This window comes from Rhipicephalus microplus, chromosome 1, assembly GCF_043290135.1.
Source record: "Rhipicephalus microplus isolate Deutch F79 chromosome 1, USDA_Rmic, whole genome shotgun sequence".
Lineage (NCBI taxonomy): Eukaryota > Metazoa > Arthropoda > Arachnida > Ixodida > Ixodidae > Rhipicephalus > Rhipicephalus microplus.
In genome coordinates, this window is record NC_134700.1 from 23,657,285 (window position 1) to 23,665,315 (window position 8,031).

General features: G+C 47.8%; 1 pseudogene; it reads left to right on the forward strand.

Moving 5' to 3' along the window:
• The first annotated feature begins 298 nt into the window (after positions 1-298).
• LOC142805155 (uncharacterized) lies at positions 299-5,050 on the forward strand (annotated as a pseudogene).
• Positions 5,051-8,031: the final 2,981 nt, after the last annotated feature.

An 8,031-nucleotide genomic window follows, 5' to 3' on the forward strand; every position in this document is an offset into this window, starting at 1 on the left:
CATAATGTGAGTCTGAGTGAGTCCGTGTGAGTTGGCCAATGAGTGAGTTCGTGGACCTATTGCCCGAACTCTCTCCTCTCTTTAAAATACTGGTAACAGATGCAAACTTACACTTGTCTTTAACCTTGAAACTTACCATAAATGTTACTGCTCTCTATAGTTTATTAAAAAGCAAATAGCGAACTCAAATTCAATAGAAAATTATTAGCCAAGGCTATTTATATTTTTAGATTCACCCACAAAAATTGTTCTCACAACATCCACGACATTTCTATGCCTTTATAACTATGAACAGCTTTCAACTTTATTGCATTGTCTGCCAGGCCCCACAGGTACTCATGAGTGACAATTCAAGTGCTGAGAAGGCCGCCCTGCAGCAGACATGGCCGTCAGCAAGGCAGCTTTTGTGCAATTTTCATGTGGCACAAGCGGAGTGGCGCTGGCTGACGACATCTCACAACTCTGTCGACAAAGACCAGAGGAGACGATTCATGTCTGCCTTCCAACTGGCAAGTTTTTTTGCAATCTAGTTGTAACTCTAGCTCTAAGATATGAGGTGCATTCGTTGCATCTGCACTTAATGAACAAATTCACAATGGTCTGCTATTTTAGCATTCGTTTCATGTTTCCAAGATGATGGCGCTGGCATGGCAGCATAGGTGTATAAAAAGCACAGCTGTCCTGCAAGGCTAGTGCATGAATTACCTTCACTTCCTCGTGATATAATTTGGAGAGTATGCCGCACAAGATGCCCTAATCTGCAGATGACAATGCAGACAGTATTTGTGTCCATTTTAATCACATTTAAAAAGTACACCAGTAAACGTCTGGTGGGTTCAAATGATTTCAAATGCCATAAAATGAAGCTTGTACAAATATTCAAATGCTTTGAATATTCAAATGAATAATGCAGTAATCAAATTTGATTTCAATCGAAGTTAAATTGCTGAAAATTTTGAATGATTAAAAACTAACAAAATAGGTGTATATTAGTCCACATGTTACACTCTGTAAAGGTGGTTTCACGGCAGTGGAGGGATGCTAAACCATGACAGCGCTTACCCAAGCATATTAGACCACATGTAAAAGTGGTTTCACTGCAGTGAATTGTTGCTAAGCCGTGAAAACACGTAATCAAGAGAAATTCGCACTGCAGCAAAGCCCCACTTCAAGGTTTTAATAAAGAATTACAATGACATCGATTCTGCTTTTTTTTTTTTTTTCAGTTTAAAAGCTCGTTACACAGATTTATATGCTCTAAGTAAAAAAAAAATTGAAACGCAGCTTATTTTACTGGCTATTACTTGGACTGCACCAAAAGTCGAATGCTGCTACAATTCGAAGTTGTTGCCACTTCCTTTGATGAAAAAAAAAGGCCTTTGCATAGGCCCTGTTTCAATTTTTAAAGATCTGTGCAAGTTTGTTTGGCGATGACAAATATGCCCCCTTTTTGTTTATAATATGCAATATATATACTATTACAATTCAATTAGATATTATTCGACCAAAATCACTATTCGCTTCGAATTCACTTCGAACCTAAAATTCCCTATTCGCACAAGCGTACAGAAAATGTCAGCAGCATCAACTTTTATGAACCACCGCTTGGCGATTCCTAGAGCAGACCGCGGCAATCAATTTCCAGATTACAGCGCTGCACACCGTGCACAGCCTCCATTTCGAAAAAAAATTCCCGCGCTCCTTCCTTACACCTGACCAATCCTCCTTTCATGAGCAGTGACACAAATTCGCCGATCGGCGACTTGACCAAGCACGCAGCTCATCGATTGGGTTAAACCAGTCACGACGGCAGGCTACGCTTTTTCCTCCCTTTGAAAGAGAAGGATGGCGAGACCGCACGAAAATTTGAAACTAGCTGAAACCAATGTTTTAACCCCTGTGAATTCCTTAATAAAGTATTTGCAAAATCCTTGAGGAGGCAGCATGTTCACGGAGCAAAGGTGCACATATTTTTTGATTTTTGGTCCTTGGGGGTTGTTTACTGGCCCTTTGAACTGGGGCAAGCATGTGCAGATCACAAAGTGACTTCAATGCAGACAGTGAAGCATGAATCTGTATTATGATGCAGTTTAAAAAAAGCGAAAATATCCAAATACGAGCACCTTATTGAAAAATTTCCTGCTATCTGCAGGTCATGTATGCAGGCACAGCAGAAAAACTTGAAGCTGCCACTGCCGAAGTGAAGGCCCTACAACACGATGCCTTCGTGTCTAGAGTTCTGACATTCTTGCGCCGACAAGAAGAGTGGGTGCAGCTCTACTGTTTGGACGTGTTGACAAGGGGCCACAACACCAACAATTTTGCGGAGGCAACCATACGCGTGCTCAAAGACATTATCCTGAACAGAGTCGAAGCATTTAATGCAGTCGCACTCGTAGACTCGGTGGCTCTGGTGTGGGAGAAATACTTTGAAAGCCGTATCCTCCGACACGCCTACAGCCGTGTTGCAGCGCATCAACTGCTGTACAAGCGGCTGCTGTCGAGAATGCCTAAAGACGCAGCCGAGGCCATCCAAGTGGTAGGCCAGGGACAGTACATTGTGCCTAGTGCGACACACCCCAGCTCCAGTTATGAGGTCTATGCTAACATAGGACTATGTACGTGTCTCTTTGGTAAACAAGGTGCATTTTGTAAGCACCAGGCTTTGGTGCAGAAAAAGTACGAAGACTGTTTCCGAATGCTCCGGCACTGAGTACTGACGACCGGTACCAACTGGGACAGCTGGCCCTGGGCGAGAAGTGTTCCCCCAGGATATTTTTCGAACCCTTCCAAGAGGAGGAGCCCAGCAGTAGTTCCAGAACCACGGCAGGTATCAGTGCCCAGCAGGAGGAGCCAGACGAACTCCAAGCAATGCAAGGCACCAGCACGCAAGAAGCCACACACCTCGCACCTGTACCGTCGGTGCCTGATGCAGCCCAACTTGCCCAGGTAGGACAAGCCCCTTGAAAGGGCCCTGAAGTACCGTAATTACTCGAATCTAACGCGCACCTTTTTTCCTGTTAAGCGAGTTCATAAATCGCATGAGCGTTAGAATCGAGTACGAACAAAAAAATTACGGTCAATCTATTGCCATCGGCAAATCCAAAATGTCCGCCCCCTACGTGCGTCGGCATGGTGCGTCGGCCATTTCTGCCTATGTGTTTCCCATGTGCGGCACTTCGTACATGTGCTGAGGAGTTCGTCATCTAGTAGTGCATTAGCATCGACGGCGTGGAAGGGCCGACTCCAAAAACCCGAGTGCACCACGATGACGCTTTTAAAAGAAAAGTCATCGCGTGTGCAGAAACGGACGGAAATCGGGCCGCATCGCGGTCGTTCGGAGTTCCCGAAACGTCCGTGCGGGACCGGCGGAAACAAAAGCAGAAGATTGTCGACAGCAAAGCTTCACGCAAAGGCTTCAGTGGACCACAGCAGGGTCGGTTTCCGCAAATTAAAGAGCTGCTCAGCGAGTATGTGCTTGAGCAGCGAGCGGCACAGCGGCCCGTGACGACAGAACTGCTCCAAGTGCGGGCTATGCAATTAGTCTTAGAAAAAGGTCTAATGCGGAGCCAGTTTAAAGCGAGCAGGTGCTGGCTAACTAACTTTATGAAGAGGAAAGGCTTTCCCTTCCGAAGGGGAACATGCATATGCGAAAACTTTTGCGGAGGAGTACGATGAAAAGCTTCACAGTTTTCAGAGATTCGTCCTAAACTTGCGGCGCAACAACGGCTACCTGCTTGGGCAAATCGGGAATGCCAATCAGACGCCTCTTTACTTCGACATGCCTGGCACCACAACCATCGAGAAGAAGGAGGCGAAGCAAGTTCGCGTGCTGACATCGGTCCACGGTAAAACAACAGTGATGGCAATGCTCTCTTACACGTCAGATGGGCACAAGCTTCGCCCGTACCTCATATATAAATGCAAGACGCTCCCGAAAGGAGTCGTTTTTTCGAGTGGTGTGATCGTGCGGGCCAGCGAGAAAAATGGGTGCGCGTTGCAATCGATGTCTTACGTTTTTTTTTTTCGTGGTGGAAATCGGGTGCGCGTTACAATCGAGGGCGCGGTAGAATCGAGTAAATACGGTACTTTTCAATTAAACATAGGGAATGCTACTGAAGAGTAGTCAAGGCTTTTTTTATTCCTGTAAGCATATTATTGTGCTCCACCGCACTCACGAATTTACAATTTCATATTGGTGGATGTCATCATTCTGAGGGCGATTTCAAGATTTCAACACTATTGGTGTCGTATTGTTCCATGTTTGGGACTACAGGTCACCAATTGTTGGTATTAGCAGCATTTCTACTAACAGAATAGTAAAAACAGGTGACAGGAAAACCTTAACTTAAACTGACTCCTCAGCTTGAACTTTATTCTTGAGCAGTTGTCTGCAGTAAGAGAGGAGCAAAATAAATGTGCAGTTCTTGTTGGTGTGCTGTACACTTGAAGTATATTTCTTTCATCACTTTTGGTGCAGGCCCAAGAACATGCATATGAGTTCCTGGAGGTCCACTTGCAGCGTGTGCATTCTATGAATGCACACAATCCAGCTCACCTTGATATCGTGAAGGGCCTTGCAGAGGAGCTTGCTCGTGTTCAGAACAGCAGCGATGGGACAGGACTGATGCTGGCATTCAAGGCTACCGCTGCAGCAAGACGTTGCCGGGCCCGTCACATAAGGGTGCAACCGACCAGCACTGCTAGGCGTAGGCCAGGGCTTACAAAGGGGTCTAAGAGGGTCCCTATAGGGCGCCCAGCAGTTGAGCCAGCTGCCAAGAGAGCAAAGAAGAGGCCCCAATCTTTGAGCCACAGCATGGAGAAAAATGTGCCTGGTGCAAGGCTGCACTGAATGGCAGCTGCCTCCCACCAACTGGGCTCACGACAGTTCTAAGCACAGAGCCAACTTGGTTTCAAACATCATTTCTAGGGTTTTATGTGGCGAAACGATGATATGATTGTGAAGCACACCGCAGTGGGCGACTGATGATATGTGGGGTTTAACGTCCCAAAACCACCATATGATTATGAGAGACGCCGTAGTGGAGGGCTCCGGAAATTTCGACCACCTGGAGTTCTTTAACGGGCTCCCAAATCTGGGCACACTGGCCTACACCATTTCCACCTCCATCGGAAATGTAGTCACCACAGCCGGTATTCAATGCCACGGCCTGCGGGTCAGCAGTCAAGTATTTTAGCCAGTAGACCACCGCGACGAGGCCCACAGTGGGTGACTTCGGATCAAATTAGGCCATGTGGGATTCTTTAAAGTGAACCTAAATCTATGCGACGGGGCAGCTCATCGCCACCGCTGCACTTGATGCTTCATCTTTGATTGAACCAAAGCGAGAACGACTCCTCGCATTAGCTGTAATATCATAACCTTACAATTGGTCACCTTAGCCACAGGCAGAAGCATTTGGCTCTGCACTACTACCTCAGTATCATGCATACAGCCTTGTCAAAGCTGATGTTAAAGAATGCCCCGCCGCGGTGGTCTAGTGGCTAAGGTACTCGGCTGCTGACCCGCAGGGCGCGGGTTCGAATCCCGGCTGCGGCGGCTGCATTTCCGATGGAGGTGGAAATGTTGTAGGCTAGTGTGCTCAGATTTGGGTGCACGTTAAAGAACCCCAGGTGGTCTAAATTTCCGGAGCCCTCCACTACGGCGTCTCTCATAATCATATAGTGGTTTTGGGACGTTAAACCCCACATATCAATCGATGTTAAAGAATGGTGCCCACTAAACCCACTAGTCTCTTGGATCCACCAGGTGTGGCCCTCACAAGTCACAATCAGACACTCATCAATGTTGTGCAGTAACATTGTGCCATTCCACCATGAGCGACTTTTGTTTCGCCTTACCGTCAGGAGTAACGCTCTCTTCAATTGCGTTTTTTGAGTGGCGGGGGGGTTGATGTCCCAAAACCACGACACTTACAGTATTGTTATGTGCCGCTTACCTAGAAACCGAAGAAGTTAGAAGACTAGGTGGTGCCTGTCCTGGACATCGTGGTTGTTTTTAACCGCAGTATTGTTGCTATGAATATTGTAAATACACTCGTTTTCTGTCATCTCCCCGTAACATCTTTGGTGGAGGTGCTGGGCACATCAAGAGCACACAACGGAACTTCGCAGCGGGCGTATTCTTGGACAGTCCATCATGCCGGCAGACAATTCTGCTGATCCAGCCCCCGCTTATACCGAATGCACCCAGTCACATTGTCGTGACCCACCTCCGAGGCCCAGGCCCCTTTTGCGGGACTGATAACAGCCAGGTGGAGAAGTGGCTGGCCAACTAAGAGTGCAGCAGCAAGACCACTCGCTGGGATTCGACTTTGATGCTTGCAAACGTCAGGTACTACCTCAGGGGTAGGGCCAGCGTGTGGTTCGACACACACGAGGAGAATTCAAACGTACGTAACAAAAAAAGAAGACGTATGTAAACAAAAAAATTGAAACACCTTTTTGGAAAGCCCATTGCATGCCAAGAGAAAGAACTCTCGTGCCGTGCCCAAACCTCAAAGGAGCTGCACATGGTTTACATACAAGATGTCTTAGCCTTCTGCCGGCAAGTTGATAGCCAAATGGCCGAAGCCAACAGTCACCCACATTAATGAAGGCATCGCTCACGACGCCCTTCACTTGCTTGTGTACAAAGACTGCTCCACCATTTACGACATTATCAGGGAGTGCTGAAGTTTCAAAGAAGCAAAAAGCCAACATGTTACGCAGCAATTTGTTCAGCTCCCTACCACTGCTGCCACGTCGTCGTGCAAAGACGTCTAGATCCAGCCGCCGTCCTGTACCAAAAACTTCCTGCGTCTCGTGCGGCGCAATATCGAGGCAGCAACTCCATCTGCTCCCCAGGCTAATTCTCACGAGGAGGCCCACCCGACAGTGTCATTAATTCAGGCCGCCGTGCGCGAAGAACTGGCGAATGCAGGCATCCAGCCTGTATGTGCCCAAAGTCGTTCTACGTCAGCCCTGCTCCATACTACCAGCCACAACTGACTTATTCCGGGTACCATTATTCGAACCAGTGGCGCATGCGAGAAGACGGGTCGATATGCTTCAACTGCAATGGCGCCGGTCACATTTCCCTCTATTGTCGCGATCGTCGGCCATCGTCTCCTCGTGCACCATACTGTCCAGACGACACTTCATCCTCCCCTTTGCACGGCAATCCACTGAACACTCATGCCCGAACATCGACCCCACATTACGAGCCATCGCCGTCTCCCCAGACCGAACGACTTTCTCGGTTGCTTATGTCCCGTCGCTCCCCCTCACCGTCCTTCCTCGGGAAAACAGACCAGTGCAGCTCCTGGAAGGTGATGCTGCCTTGACTGATCGACTCGGAAATCCTCTGTTAACTCTAGCATCTTGACAAAAGCCTATGGATGTAGATGTAGAGGGCATGCCTGTTTCAGCACTCATCCACACAAGGGCCCAATAATCATTGATGAGTGCTCACCTTTCTCGTCGTCTTCGTAAAGTCGTTACACGCGCCTCATCACTTGTTCGCGAAGCCAATAGCCGTATACCTACCGTCCTTTGAATGTGCTTTGGCATGTCAGCTTCGATGACCACAACACCTCAGTTCTCTTTGCTGTTCTGGACGTTGCTCCTTGGACGTTCTACTGACGTGAAGATTAGTTTTGCCTCACTATCTTGTGACTGTTTCTGCGAACAACTTTTGCACACCTGTCCTGAACTTTGGATGCTGCGCACAACTGCTTCCTGAAGGTATCTCGCTGGGCACAATATCACCTTTAGACGCAAACAACCCTGTTGCTCTGGCCATTGATGCCCCACAGTCGCCTTCAGGCAGCCCTGCTGCTGGCCCGACACCTAATGACACATTCGAAAACATGATTGCCCCAAACCCTGACCCTTCTAAAAGCCAAGACCTACGCCATTCCTAGGAGTCATACCGCGACTTTTGATTTCGCTTCACCCAAACTTGGACAAACATATCTAGTGAGGCATCGAATTGACAATGCGGACACAACACGCATTCATCGACACCCT